This window comes from Lissotriton helveticus, chromosome 6, assembly GCF_964261635.1.
Source record: "Lissotriton helveticus chromosome 6, aLisHel1.1, whole genome shotgun sequence".
Classification (NCBI taxonomy): domain Eukaryota; kingdom Metazoa; phylum Chordata; class Amphibia; order Caudata; family Salamandridae; genus Lissotriton; species Lissotriton helveticus.
Genome location: NC_136067.1, coordinates 1,494,490,943 through 1,494,505,333, shown reverse-complemented (window position 1 = coordinate 1,494,505,333; position 14,391 = coordinate 1,494,490,943). Strand labels below are relative to the sequence as shown.

The 14,391-nt window shown below is 49.2% G+C and overlaps 1 protein-coding gene across 2 annotated transcripts in view; it reads right to left on the bottom strand.

Annotated features, from left to right (window-relative positions):
* USP34 (ubiquitin specific peptidase 34) overlaps window positions 1-14,391 on the bottom strand; it is a 2,681,755-nt gene that overhangs the window by 2,425,034 nt on the left and 242,330 nt on the right. The gene's annotated exons all lie outside the window — the stretch shown is intronic.

The following is a 14,391-nucleotide window of genomic DNA, read 5'->3' as shown; positions in this document are numbered from 1 at the left end:
TGGCGGTTGTCGCTTCGAGGTTGCTGGGGCCTGGGCCTCGATGCCAAGGACTTAAGTACTCTTGGTAAGGCTTTGGGGGCTTGCAGAGCCGGGCTTGTGAATGGGAGGGGGTAGCCCAGTTCTTGTAATGAATATGCTACTTACCAGTATGCATCTGTTCTTGGCATGTAGGGCTGCTGACATTCATATCTATAGCATAGATCGCCGCCTAGTGTTGGGTCCGGATGATTGCACATTGTTGTCCTGGAAGAGTCTTCGAAGTATCACGAGATAGGTGGCTCCTCCCCTGGACTACAGTGCGCATGGGCATCGACTCCATCCCCAGATTGTTTTTAGCCATTGTGGCGAAGATGGAGTGCAACAGTGTGAGCGATGACCATGCTAAGAGTAAGTGTAAATTCTGCAGCCGCTACAGGCGCCAGGGAGGAGGGTGGGCGATATGAATGTCAGCAGCCCTACATGCCAAGAACAGATGCATACTGGTAAGTGGCATATTCAGTTCGAGGCATGTGGGCTGCTGAATTCATATCTATAGCATAGAATATACAGCAGTCCCTCCATTAGCGGCGGCCGCCTGTGCATGCTGCAGACGTTTGAAAAAGTGTTTTTAGAACAGCCTGCCCTACAGCTGCTTGCTGCTTGGAGTGCACATCTACACAGTAGTGTTTTGTAAATGTGTGTGGGGTAGACCATGTGGCTGCTCTACAAATGTCTTCTAAAGGGATATTTCCAAGGAAAGCCATGGAGGCCCCCAACTTGCGGGTGGAGTGGGCTCTTGGGGGGATTGTTAAAGTGCGCTTAGCTTTTTGATAGCAAATTTGAATGCACTTAACGATCCACCTGGCTATACCTGCTTTGGAAATGGGGTTGCCTTTGTGTTGTGTGGAAAAGGCAACAAAGAGTTGTTTCATCTTCCTAAAATCTTTGGTCCTATCGATGTAGTACATCAAAGCCCTTCTGACGTCAAGAGTGTGGAGCATTCTTTCTGCCACTGTCTCAGGATTTTGGAAGAACACAGGCAGTTCAATAGTCTAATTGACATGGAACTGTGAAACTACCTTTGGAAGAAATTTAGGGTTAGTGCGCAGCACTACCCGGTTGGAGTGAATTTGTATGAATGGCTCTTGTACAGTGAGCGCCTGGAGCTCACTAACACGTCGCAGTGACGTAATGGCTATTAGGAAAGCCACTTTCCATGTTAAGAACTGAAGCTCGCATGAATGTAGAGGCTCAAAAGGTGGACCCATCAGCCGAGTGAGGACCACATTAAGATTCCATTCAGGAGCAGGTGGGGTCCTGGGAGGAATGACTCGTTTGAGCCCCTCTAGAAAGGTTTTAATGGCAGGCACACTGAAAAGGGAGAGATGCTGCCTGTTTTGGAGATAAGCCGCTATGGCGGATAAATGTATTCGAATGGAAGCATATGCCAGATTGCATTTGTAAAGATGTAACAGATAACAAATGATGTTGTGCGTGGACGCGTCACGCGGGTCAATGTTGTGGGCCACGCAATAAATGACAAACCGCTTCCATTTTGCTGCATAGCATGCCCTGGTAGTGGGCTTCCTTGCCTCCCGAATGATATCCATGCAGTCAGGAGGCAAGTTGAGGTAGTCAAACTCTAAGACCTCAGGAGCCAGATCGCCAGGTTGAGCTGTTGCGGATCTGGATGCTGAATGTCGCCATGGCTCTGCGTCAAAAGCCTGGGTGTGAGGCGCAGCCGTTGATGCGGTACCACGGACAGTTCTAGAAACGTGGTGTACCATGGTTGGCGTGCCCACGTTGGAGCAACCAGGATGAGCATCATTGAGTGTTGCTTTAGCTTTCGTGCCACGAGCGGTATTAGAGGTGCTGGGGGAAAAGCGTACGCAAATTTGCCTGACCAGTTCATCCATATCGCATTGCCCTGCGACTGTGGGTGCGGGAACGTGGCGGCAAAGCTTTGGCATTTGGCGTTTTCCTTTGTGGCGAACAGGTCTATCTCTGGATGACCCCACTGCTGGAAGTACGGGTGGAGTACTGATGGATGTATCTCCCACTCGTGCATTTGGTAGCTGTACCTGCTGAGCAGATCCGCCATCTGATTGTCCTTGCCTGGGAGGTGTTCCGCCATGAGGAAGATGTTCCTCTGAATGGCCCACTTCCACATGCTCTGAGCTAGATGAGACAACTGTGGAGAGTGTGTCCCTCCCTGCATCTGAATGTAGTACATGGCCGTCATGTTGTCCGTCCGGATCAACACGACTTTGTTGCACAGATGTACTTTGAATGCCTTTATTGCCATGAAGATTGCCATCAGCTCTAGGTGGTTGATGTGCATCTTCTTTTGCTGCGTAGTCCATAGTCCCTGCACTGTGTAGTGGAGTACATGAGCTCCCCAACCATGGAGAGAAGCGTCCGTCGTTAGGATGATCTGTGGAACAGGCTCTTGGAACGGTCGGCCTTTGCAAAGGTTGTGTGGATTCCACCAATGCAGAGAGTTGTATGCACGACCAGTCACCAACACTAGGTCTTTGAACTGCCCGTGAGCCTGATTCCACTGCCGTGCTAAGCACTCTTGAAGCGGACGCATATGTAGTCTCGCGTGCGGGACTATGAAGATGCAGGAGGCCAACATGCCTATCAACTGCATGAACACTCGTGCTGGAAGCGAGTGTTGCGGTCTGAATTTCTGTATCAGCAATTGAATGCTGTTGATTCTCACAGAATTTGGCTGCGCTGTGGCCGCCAGAGTGTCTATTGTCGCGCCCAGATACTGCCGCACATGGGCGGGCTGAAGGTGTGACTTCGGATAATTCAGTGAGAATCCCAGATTGTGAAGAAGGTGAATGGTGTGGGACATGTTGGCAGCGCACTGCTGGGCCGACTTTGCTTGGACAAGCCAGTCGTCCAGATAAGGGTAGACGTGAACGTTTTGTCTCCTGAGGTGCGCAGCCACTGTTGCCAGACATTTTGTGAACACCCTGGGCGCTGTGGTCACTCCGAAAGGGAGGACTTTGAATTGGTAATGCTGATTCTGAATGGTGAATCTGAGGTATTTTCTGTGTGACGGCTGTAGTGGAATGTGAAAATATGCATCCTTGAGATCTAATGTTGCGAGGAAATCCCCCTGATTGAGCAACGGAAGAACCTGCTGCAGCGTGAGCATATGAAAGTGTTCTGAGAGAATGTATTGGTTTAGGGGCCTGAGGTCCAGTATGGGTCAGAGGGACCCATCTTTCTTTGGGATCAAGAAGTACAGGAAGTACACTCCTGAGCCTCTTTGTTCCACTGGTACGAGCTTGATTGCCCCTTTTTGCAGCATGACGAGCACCCCTTGCTGCAATAAGTGCAAATGCTCTGTGGACATAGGACGGTGTTTTGGGGGAATGTTGGGTGGAGTGGATGTTAACTCCAGACAATAACCGTACTGGATTAGCTTTCTGACCCACCTGTCTGTGGTGATGGATTTCCAGACTGGCAGGAACTGTTGGAGTCTCCCCCCGACCGGTGTTGTTTGGTCGGGGGGCAGTGACAAGGCGTCACTGTTTGTTGGCGGTGGAGGATCGGGAGCTGTTGTTTCCACGACCTCTGCCCTTGGTGCTGTTTTCGCGATAGCCACCTCTGCTCTGTTTGTTGTATGAGGTTTGCGCACCACTTTTAGTGTACTGTGTTTGCTGGGACATTTGGCCTCTGGAAACACCTCTATTGCTTGAGCGACGAAAAGTGCTACCCCTGAACTGCTGGGACTGGAGAGCCCCCATAGACTTTGCAGTCACGTGTCCTTTTTGATTTTTTCCAGGGTGGTGTCCACCTCAGGTCCAAATAAGTGATCAGGGTTCACAGGTTGATTCAGGATGGTGGTTTGTATCTCCGGTTTGAACCCGGAGATCCTGAGCCAGGCCTGACGCCGCAACATTACACTAGTGTTAATGGCCCTGGCCGCGGTGTCCGCAGCGTCCAGTGCACACTTAATAGAAGCATTTGAGATGAGTTTCCCTTCCTGAATGAGCATCTCTGCAGCCTCCTTATACTCGTCTGGCAAGTGTTGTAACAGGGTTTCAAGTGTATCATAATGTGCCCTGTCATATCTGGCCAAGAGTGCCTGCGTGTTAGAAATGCGCCAGGTATTGGCCGCTTGAGCCGCTACCCTCTTCCCTGATGCTTCTAGCACTTTAGATTCCTTGTCAGGGGGAGGAGCATCACCAGTAGTTTGTGAATTTGCCCTCTTCCGGGCATTAGAAACAACTAGAGAGTCCAACGGCAACTGGCCCTTGATGTAGGTAGGGTCGCCAGGTGCCGGCTTGTATTTTTTTTCAATTCTGGGGTTTACAACCCTGGCACGTGTGGGATCTTTAAAAATGTCTGCAGCATGTTTCAAGACACCCTTCAGCATTGGCAGGGTCTTAACGGTCTTTTCAGAGGAGGAAAAGGTGTCAAACAGAAAGTCTACTTCAATAGGGTCAGCATGAAGCTTGACGTCATGATTCTTGGCTGCCCTCTCAATAAGCGCATTAAATGCCGCAGAATCCTCAGTAGGGGAGGTTTTGACAGCATACACTTGAGTGTCCGGGGCAGTTTGTGGATCCCCCCCGGGTCTGCAGCATCTGCCCATGTGTCATGCTGATCTTCAGGATCAGTGTCGGCAGGGTAGTTGTATTCCTCGTAGTCACCTTCCCCAGCCTCCACATCTGAGTAAGTGGGCGAGATTGGATCAGTGTCCTGAGCACGTGGATTAATCAGTTCAACAAGAACTGGGGAATCCGTGGAATCCTTTTTCTTCTTCAAAGGAATTGTGTAGGACTCCATAGGCTGTGCGGGTGTGATCTTGCGCTTGTAAATGTAAAGTTTACCGGTGTTGGCGTCGATAAACTGTTCCGACTGGTCCTCGAGAAGGGGTTGTCGATGTTTTGTGCCTACAACAGCAGGGGTAGGCTTCGGCCCGGTGGAGACTGTCATGGACGGCTCGACGACCTGCTTGGGCGCGAACGCCTTCGGCGCCACTTTTGGCGGCAGCTTGAACTGAATCGGCGCCGTCGACTTGTGCGGTTTGGCGGCTGGCTTCGTTGTGGAAGTATCCTTCGGATCGACCGCGGAAGCCTTGTCCTTAATGCGCTGCAACGAGTCCGACACCTGCTTCGTGAAGGTTGCGGACGGTTTCGTCGACTCAACAGGTGCTCTTGAGCCACTACCATGCGGTGACTCGAGGGTAGCAGCACTCTTGGCCTTTTCGGACCGACGGGTAGGATCGACAGCTTTTGGAGCTCCGAGTCCCTTGACTGTGTCGATGGCCTTTGGCGCCGACGGCTTCGGGTCGGCGGCTTTGGCAAGCGCTTTCGGTGCCCCAGTCTTCGGCTCGACGCCCTTGAGCGACTTCACCGATTCGACAACCTTCTTTGGCTTCGCGTGCACCGACATGTCCGAAGACGTGGAGCCGACCAATGCGACAGGCGTTTTCTGTTTTGATGGTGCCTCTATCACTTTCGGTTTTGAGGAGACCCAAGTTTGTACCTTTGGTTTCGATTTGACCAATGGCGGCTCCGTAGAAGCTTCTTTCGAGACGGAAGCTTTCTCTTTCGGTTTCGATTTGACTAATGGCGGCTCCGCAGAAGTGTCCGTAGTCGGGCCCGGAGGCGAGATCTTGGGTAAGGCCATGTGGCGATCCCTCGACCTGAGCCTTAGCCAATGTCCGAACGGGGCGTAGCTCTTCGCCTGAGCTATCTTGCGTGGCCCCATAGGCCCCATCGTAGTCTCCTACCTCGTCGACGACGTCTTCTGTATCGAGCATTTCTACGTCTGCGTCGTAGTTGGAGTCGATCTCTGCCGCTGGAATGGAAATCGGCTCTTGAACTTCCTGCTCGTCTGCTTCTTCTCCCTCGGTATCGAAAATGTTCACCGGGTCAGGTGCCGTCTGCTGGGCCTCTTGGCGCGCCACACGCCGAAGTCGAATCGTCTTTTTGGAGCGAAAACGAGAACAAACAATACAGTTGGCTTCATCGTGATCCGGCGACAGGCACTTGTTGCACACCGGATGGACGTCGATGTGGGGATACTTGGAGTTGCACACGGGGCACCTCTTGAACGGGCTCCGTTCCATGATGTTTTGTCGAATAAGTATTGTTGCGTTGACTGGGCCTCGAGCACCGAAGAGCCACGCGACTCCTCTGGATGTCCGACTCGGGAACTGAGCCTGAACAGAGCTGGGCACCGAACGCAAGACAATACCGACGATATAGGAAAGGCCTGTGGGCCGAAAAGAAAGTCTTTATCAAATTCGAACTGGAGTGATCAAATATGCATCCGAACCCAATGGCGGAAAAGAACAATCTGGGGATGGAGTCGATACCCATGCGCACTGTAGTCCAGGGGAGGAGCCACCTATCTCGTGATACTTCGAAGACTCTTCCAGGACAACAATGTGCAATCATCCGGACCCAACACTAGGCGGCGATCTATGCTATAGATATGAATTCAGCAGCCCACATGCCTCGAACCTATAATTAGCTAGCTGCACTCTTTTATCCCACTGGAAGCTCAGCACCGTGGGACCGCAGCATCTGAAAGGTTGTAGCTGTTGTTGTCCTGTCGATGTCCTCCATTTCCTATATTTTACTTTAATTCCCCCCAAAACCCCCAGCCTCCCTGCCAGACAGCCCTGGCCCAGCTGTTAAAGTGTGCTTTTTGGATAGCCATGCTGACCAGGAGGTTAACCAAGGAAGTAGAGTATTGGGGGCTGGGAGCTGGGGCTGTGTCGGTCTGTGGCAGGGGCTGAGGCTGTGCTGCTTGTGTTCCTGGGAGGCCTGGCCCGGCACCAGTCTTTAATGCTTGTACCAGAGGGGAAACTGGGGCATGTTCACAGAGCCCTTAGGTGTGAGGCTGGTGGGAGGCTCGTCTAACAGGCCCTGTCCCCCTGCTTCTCGTTGCACCTCACCTGTTGCTCTCGCTGCCTCCTTTGGGAACTGGGCTGGGTACCATGTCTGACGTTATTCGCCGTTTATCGGGTGGTGGCTGGCAGTGAATGGGCTTCTCAGTGGGGAGGGGAGATTATGAGGGCCCGAGCTGGAGCACTCGAGAACACCGCAAGCCGCGCCCAGCCTAGCCTGGCCACCTCCACGCGAGTCCCGGGCTCGCTCTTCGCAGTGGAGAGTAGCCCCCTGCGCTCAGGCCCCTTACCTCGGTGCCACTCCCGTGCAGCCTTTCGGCTTTTATCTACACCAACGGCACGGTAGAGACAGCGGGCTCCAGGCTCTGCTCCTGTGGCTGCTCGCTCCCTTGCTGAATTTCCAATTATCAGATCCGCTCTGAAACTCTGCCTCTCTGCTTCCGCTGCTACTGCCAGCGCTTTCCTCTGCACTTTGAAATCAGGACCTTGGCCTGCAGGTCTCCTTCCACACCGATCTGTTGCTTGTTCCGCCTTGTACACGATTCACTTAGACTGCACTCTGAGCACAAACACAAGTTTAACATAGTAGACTCTGATTTGTCCTATGGATAGAACCTAGTGCCTCAAATAAAAATACTTTTTGTAAAGACTGTTCGTGTAATGTAACTCGATGGTAAGCTGCTGCTCTTGAAATGAGCTCTTGATAAGCCACATTATTATCTGGAGGTGATGGCTTTGCAGGATATAGATGTTGCTCATTATCCATGGGTGGGTCAATATTATAGTCATCCCATGGGTCTGCTGGTAAAAAAGTATTGTCGTCATCATCATCCGCTATATCAGGTTGTGTATGTGGAGACCCCCTGAGGTGTTATGCGTAAAGGATCTGAGCCTGACAATTGTGGTAGTGGTGAAGATGGTGGAGGGGACTGAGGATTAGGGTAAATCAGGCTAGTACCATGCCCTCCTTTTTCTTGAAAGGAATTTTATAACTAGTGTCCTCTGAACTAACTTTCCTTTTATAAGGTGTTTTAGCCAAAATATGTCCAGTATCTGGATTGATGTAGATTTTCTTCTGCTTAGGGTATAGTTTTTCTTTCATAATGTCCAGGATAGGTTCCGGAGGCTTGGGAAGGCCCTCGATTTCGCCCCTGAAGGTTTTGGGTCCGGACTGGACTTGTCTTTCGGAGCGGGAGGTTTCAGTTCCAAAGACGATTTTTCTAGGCCTGATCCCGGGCCGGAAGGCTTGACTAGTTGTTTCGGTGCCAGGCCCAAGGGCAGAGCGTCGGAAACATCTCGGTGCCGACCATGGTCTAAAGGAAGAGGATGTACCTAAGACTTTTGTTTGGTCAAAGAGAGCCTGTGGGGTAAAAGGGCTTTAGTACTTACAGCACCCTGTCCCAGTGGAACGTCTTCAGACTCAAACTCTGCTTCCATTTCGGAATCCGTTTCTGGGATAAAGAAGGCTGCCTCCTCTTCAGCTGCCGACGCTTCGACCAGTTCATGTTCGGATTCTTCCCCGAAGATATCCGGAGTATGTTAGATGCTTTGTTGCTGCATTTCTCTTCGTCAAGCCTGACGATCTCGTAGAGTCTTTTTCGATCGGAACGACCGACAAGCCTCACAATCTTCTTCTTTGTGCTCGGGTGAGAGGCACAAGTTTCGGACTTTATGCAGATCGATGCGAGTGCACTTGGAGTAGAGTCGAAGTCAACCGACGCGGGTGGGCCTTAAGGCAGCCCAAGATGTCTTCGACCGAAGATGGAGATTCCCGATCAATTTAATACACGGAGAATAGTGAAACGTGCACGATAACCATACCGTCAAGGGTACAGTGGATTGCGCACCAAGGGGAACCCGAAGGATGGTTTCGAAATGAAGCGCAGCAAACCACAACACCCGATGGTTGAAAGAAAACTAAAAATGGAGTTGATGTCCATGCGCAATATCACTGAAAGGAGGACTGGAAAAGACTTCTTCGAAGAAAAACAACTTGCAAACATCCAGCCCAAAAATAGATGGCAGGAGTATGCAAAGCATGTCAACCTACAGCACACATGCCTCGAACGTAAGGATTTCACCATCTTGGTTGTGGTGAAATTAAGAACTCTGGGACAGGGTTCTGTTACGTTAATTGTGTAAGCACCTGGTTATGCCATACGGAGTGGCCCTGTGCTAGGATTGCTGCCCTAAGATGGTCAAAACTATACCTACACTGAGATTAGGTTTGTCTGGGAAACCAAGTTAGAATTTTTTAAAAAGATCATTTCCAACTGTTTCTGTCTCAATTCAACTGAAAGAGCAGCCTCCAATCAGTGCTCTTTCTGCTCTGGGGACCATAGGGACTGCTGCTAATGTGGATCTGAGACATCTGCTAGGATGATAGGTCTTAATAAGGGGATGTAGATATTGTGGTCTTTTCGAGTTCAGGATCCTGTGGCAAAAGCATAGAACTTTGAAAGAAATCCTTTTCCGGATTGGGAACTAATGCAGTTCGACAAGGGCTGAGCCAATCAATGAGTGTCTGGAAATGTTCAGCCTAGCTGCAGCATTTTATACTCTTTGGAGCTTCTGTAGATTGCATTCTGCAGTACCCAGATACAATACATTGCAGTAATTTAGACAGGAGATCAAAAAGGCTTGAATTACTGTCTTCCTAGCCATATCAGGAAGCATACACAGAATCTTTTGCAGGACTTTTAAAATGCCAAAGCAACCCCCGCAAGGCAGGCTATCTGGTTATCAAAAGAGAGGGTATTGTTGAACCAGATGCCTAGGTTCTTGACTTTCTGTTTAGGGGTTGGAATCGGCTCACAAAAGTGGTCCTAAAGGGGGTGTAGTGACCCCAGGGTTAAGTAGCCCACTGACCTATTTAGGTGGCCTCCTGACACCAGGAATTCAGATTCACCCGACCAAAGGACAAAGAAGAGCCGAAGAACGCAAGAACTGTGGACTAGCTGTAGACCTTGCGCTAAAACGTGCCTGCCTGCTTCTCTCTAGACTATTGCAAAGATCTGACTCTTCATGCCAAAAATCTTCTTCCTGCAGATGTGCATCCTCCAAAAGCCTTTGAGGGCAGCTAGCACTTTACTTCACTTTACCAACCCGTCAACATCTACCTTGAAGTGGATGAGCCATTTCCTTGCAGCCACGGACAGCAACATTCAATTCACAGATCTGCTGACCACCCGCTTCACTAACGTAGCAGCCACACAGGATGAGGTCAATGTGCTCCAGGAGGTCAGATCTGTATCCCCAACAAGTTCGGAGATACCAGCATTCCCAGGAGCTGCCCTGCACCAATATCCGGGGCACCGGATACCTTGCAGCAACAAAGGCTTATTCAGTATCCAGCCCGGACACCATCACCTCCAAAATCGACCTGCTGAAGGGGGATGTGAAGCAATCATCGAGAGTGGCCCTGCTGTCCTATTTTATTCCCATCTACCGGTCAATCCCCTAAAGATGGAGCCGCCTTCGGAAGCGAGCGACCCATAGCACCAAATACTTCTGCACCCGAGTCTGAGCCTCTCGATGGTGCACCATTGCCCCAGAGATCCTCAAGAACCGAGCCCCTCCCCTTCCCTATGGGTTCCGATGGTCTTTTCCCCAAAGTCCCCACTTGCAGCATTTTTCTGTTACAGGTCTTCTCCTTAAACTACAGCGGTAGCATTCGAGGCTAACCTTATGACCAGCACCTCTGCAAATGGACCCACAAGGGTAGGTAAACCGAAACTGCTGGTGGGTCTAAGTACCTTGGCCCCTACTTATCTTGAGTCCAGAAGAACAAACCTGTAACTCAATTGCACGTATCTCTATGTGTATGATTCTCTCATAGGAAAACATTACCACGTTCAAGGCTCATGCCTCAAGTCTGACAGCTGTATTTTCTGTGTTTCTGAAAATCGGTAACTTGAAAAGTCTCGAAGATCCTGGCTTCTAAATTAAAATAAAAATCCATGTTATTTTTCCAAATATGTGTCCAATTTCCTTATTAAAAGTGTGTCTCATTCATTGACTCTGTGTGTGCAGTCATCCTCAACTCCACCCTCTCCATGAAGAAGCAGGTCAACGCCGTCTCCTCCTCCTGCTTCAACACCCTCCACATGCTTCGCAGGATCTTCAAGTGGATCCCCACCGAAACAAGAAGGACGGTCACCCAGGCCCTCGTCAGCAGCAGACTGGACTATGGAAACGCACTCTACGGAGGAGCCCCGGCCAAACTCCTGAAACGACTCCAACGTATCCAGAACGCCTGATCCTCGACATCCCTCGCTGCAGCCACATCACACCCCACCTGATAGACCTGCACTGGCTCCCCATCAACAAGAGGCTAACCTTCAAACTCCTCACCCACGCACACAAGGCTCTCCACAACACCGGACCAGCGTACCTCAACAGCCGACTCAACCTCTACACCCCCACCGGCCAGCTCCGCTCAGCAGGACGCGCCCTAGCCACCGCCCCCCGCATCCGAAGAGTAACCACCGGAGGCGGATCATTCTCCCACCTCGCCGCCAAGACATGGAACACTCTCCCCATCCACCTGCGGCAGACCGAAGACCTTCGAACCTTCAGGAGACTCCTCAAGACCTGGCTCTTCGAACAGTAGCAGCTTCCCCCCACTCCAGCGCCATGAGACCCTCACGGGTATGTAGTGCGCTTTATAAATGCCTTGATTGATTGATTGAAATGCCCAACACTCTCCTCTGAAAAGCCTAATGCTACTCAACAACACTACCACAAATAGAGCACCTTGGGATTGAAAGCAAGCACCTGCACACTAGTAAGGGATCCCGAGAGTCTCTACAAAGTGCACCTCATTTTGGTACTCTAAATATAGAGCCAGCTTCCTACACACACCAAGAAATGGTGCAGTGGCATCGGCTGCAGTACTGAACAACACCCTGCAGCATGCCAGCCCCTTCTCCCCTGAGCCAGCTTTCCAGGTGGGTGAGCACAGTAGCAGTGAGTGACAACTGACCCACATGTGAGCACAAAAACTACCAGAACGGAACAAAGGAAATGGGGTACTTCCCTTACCCAAACTACAGGCGGTCTCACCGGCTCTCACTGTCAGGACACCAGCCATAATGACAGCATTCACCTAAAGCCAATGTCGTCTCAGAGGCGCCCACATGGAAAGAGGCAACGGGCAGCATGCTCCCAGGCTTTCAGTGCCATCGTACTTCTACACTATCTCGCTGAGGTTTCAGTGTCCCCAGTATGTTTAAGGGTGGGCACGAGCACAGCATCGAAAAGCAGTGTGAGGGAGAGGCTGAACACTAAAATGTTAAGTTGTTTGAGCACCAAAGTGAAACCTAGCTGGGTTCTCTTTAGCCGTTGAGGATAATCAGCCAAAAAGGGCGAACAGTATTTCTTAGAGTTGTTGTTTGATTCCTCTAGGCGTGGTCCCATAACATATTAAATTGCAGCAAGAACCGCTTGCGTTTGTTGGGGCATTAGCTCAACATACCTAGGCCATCTGGTGTTAACGCAATTACACTTTCCTTAAGATATTTAAGGCCCAGAATGTTGCCCCTACTACATATGGGTAAGGGATTGGGGTTTTGCCAATTGCTCATCTATCCAGAACTAGGAGAACCGCATTTGCAGGCCGATCCTTAGCATACCTCCTTCAAAATCTCACATGCCACAAAGAATTAGGGCTCCACTATACTAAGGGTCATTTAAATTGAGCCTAAATGCCTCGTGGCTCTCTATTTGGCTCAACACAGAAGCCTGCCTGAACCAGTCAGTCATTAAAGACTGTCATGTGACAAGGGCCTTAGAATATCCTGGCTTGCCTATGTGCACAAAACTCTTACAAGGCTTGGTCAATTATCACTGTTTGACTCCATACTTGTTAGCGCCAAATATAAGAAACAGGTTCAACAACAATTTTTTTAACCTGGGTCATTCTAGGGAAGTTGTGGAGATGTGAATGCCCCTGGTATCAGCATGAACTGTTTATGTCCTAGTCTAGCATCTTAGCTCTCTTTACCCTTAGGATGCTGGGAGAGGTCACTGCTGTTTCGATTTAGGACGTGGACAATTGGTAATCTGCTTTGCTTTCCACTGGGATTTTACACAGATATCCCTACAGGTATCTGTCCTGGCAATGGCTGTTCAGTTCATACTTCACTGCACTACTTATTCTTCAGATTTGATTCCAACTTTAGTAGGAAACTTTAAATCCACTGTTGAGAAAGCTTAAATTAAGCCAGTGCAAAAGTAGCACTCATTTTTTTGCACCTTTTAAGGCACAGGGGCGCCTGCTTTAGTGTAGCGTCCTTTCTGAAACTAGCTGTACGCTTGAGAAAGAGTATGCTTTGTTAACAATGGATAGTTAATTGATTTTAATGATTTTGTAGGTCACTAACGTAGGGATTTAATGAATTTGTATGATGTATATTTTAATGTAAATTATTGCGAAGGTTTTATTTGAGCTTTTATGGATGTTTCTGACACTTAAATGAAGTTTACTGATGATGAGTATTTATTAGATCTTTTCTAAAGGTTATTCAGTCAAACATATTTAAGCTCCTTCAAACCGACGGCTTCCCGAAGTGGATAGGGTTGTTTGGTGTGCACATTACTGTATACTGTAATAAAACTATTAGTGTTATAAATTAGGTATTCATTGTATTTTTAACTAACCTGTAAAATGCAACTTGCAGCTTAGAATCAAAGAGCACATTTTCCAAAAATGTCCTCACTGGGATTCATCCCTTTAACAAAGGGGAATTTATTATTGAACTTGGAACTCAAATTCATCTGTTATCAAAGCTCATTGCATCCTTGCTGAATTGAACGTTACATAGAGTCTTCTGTATTTTTTATGTAGGAGGTCTACAACCTGAAAGCCACATTGGATGTTGCATCCCAGTGTCCCTCCTTCCTTCCTTTTTCTCTGGCTTACCTACTAGTGCTGAGAGTAGCTGCCACCCTTCAAGCTCCAAATAGTCCTATATGAACGCCCTAATTTCCTCAATCTTCCCAGCTACTATCCCCCCTCTCACTACATCCCCCGCTCACTTGCAGACCACCACCAGCTGCCCCACACATGCGCACTACTGCGGGAGAGTGTGAGAGGTTGAAACAGCAGCAAAGTTGAAAGCGGGAGCAGGAGCTACGGAGGGGAGGGGCACGTCAAAGACCGTGAAAGCACTCATGACAGTGCTGAGGAAAAACAGAGAATACAATGAGAAAACGACAGACTCACTAGTTGGGAAAGAATTGTATTTGTGCTAAAATGTAACCCACAACAGATACTTAAAAAATGTAAAAACAAAATGAGAAAATAGAACGGTCGTTGTATTTCTCACTGTATTCCTCGGTCACAAACAACTTATGTTATGCAATAAAGAGAAATCATTGGAACAATATGTACTTGTTTGTCAAAAATAAAAAAAAAAACTTTGAAAAGTAGTTAATCGGTTCTCATCTAGATCTGCTGAGACTTTCGGCAAAGTGGGAAGGGATGTCCAAGCAAATTCTTAAGTAGTGATCGAGAAAGTAAGACTGAG